At 47.8% G+C, this 963-nt stretch overlaps 3 non-coding genes across 3 annotated transcripts; all 3 read left to right on the top strand.

Annotated features, from left to right (window-relative positions):
- Positions 1-263: 263 nt before the first annotated feature.
- Positions 264-335, top strand: Pmar_PMAR012273. Its single transcript has one exon. It is a non-coding gene; the product is annotated as a tRNA-Asp (tRNA).
- A 197-nt stretch (positions 336-532) lies between these two features.
- On the top strand, positions 533-604 carry Pmar_PMAR012272. The gene has a single exon. It is a non-coding gene; the product is annotated as a tRNA-Asp (tRNA).
- Positions 605-801: 197 nt separating this feature from the next.
- On the top strand, positions 802-873 carry Pmar_PMAR012271. The gene has a single exon. It is a non-coding gene; the product is annotated as a tRNA-Asp (tRNA).
- The last annotated feature ends 90 nt before the right edge of the window (positions 874-963 follow it).

The raw sequence follows: 963 nt of genomic DNA, 5'->3' as shown, positions 1-963 counted from the left end.
GTATAGAGGTTAGTATTCCTGCCTGTCACGCAGGAGACCCGAGTTCAATTTTGGCCGTGGAAGTGGTATTCCTGGACAAGGGCGTTTCACACATTTATGCGCGACCGTTTCTTTACTGATTTTTGCACCACTCTGTGAATCATTCGCTGCCTCGAAAAAATTACTCACTCAACTTTCTCTCTCCACTCACGCCCGCCGCGATGTGCGCTGGTAGCTGAAAATGGTAATTTGCGTCACTATTTAGACATTGAACCACCTTCAATTCCGCGGTAGTATAGAGGTTAGTATTCCTGCCTGTCACGCAGGAGACCCGAGTTCAATTTTCGGCCGTGGAAGTGGTATTCCTGGACAAGGGCGTTTCACACATTTATGCGCGACCGTTTCTTTACTGATTTTTGCACCACTCTGCGAATCATTTGCTGCCTCGAAAAAATTACTCAACTTTCTCTCTCCACTCACGCCCGCCGCGATGTGCGCTGGTAGCTGAAAATGGTAATTTGCGTCACTATTTAGACATTGAACCACCTTCAATTCCGCGGTAGTATAGAGGTTAGTAGTCCTGCCTGTCACGCAGGAGACCCGAGTTCAATTTTCGGCCGTGGAAGTGGTATTCCTGGACAAGGGCGTTTCACACATTTATGCGCGACCGTTTCTTTACTGATTTTTGCACCACTCTGCGAACCATTTGCTGCCTCGAAAAAATTACTCAACTTTCTCTCTCCACTCACGCCCGCCGCGATGTGCGCTGGTAGCTGAAAATGGTAATTTGCGTCACTATTTAGACATTGAACTACCTTCAATTCCGCGGTAGTATAGAGGTTAGTATTCCTGCCTGTCACGCAGGAGACCCGAGTTCAATTTTCGGCCGTGGAAGTGGTATTTCTGGACAAGGGCGTTTCACACATTTATGCGCGACCGTTTCTTTACTGATTTTTGCACCACTCTGCGAATCATTGCTGCCTC

Source organism: Perkinsus marinus (assembly GCF_000006405.1).
Source record: "Perkinsus marinus ATCC 50983 genomic scaffold scf_1104296930954, whole genome shotgun sequence".
In the NCBI taxonomy this organism is placed as follows: Eukaryota; Perkinsozoa; order Perkinsida; family Perkinsidae; genus Perkinsus; species Perkinsus marinus.
The sequence above is the reverse complement of the archived record's forward strand: the minus strand, read 5'-3'. Positions and strand labels throughout refer to the sequence as shown.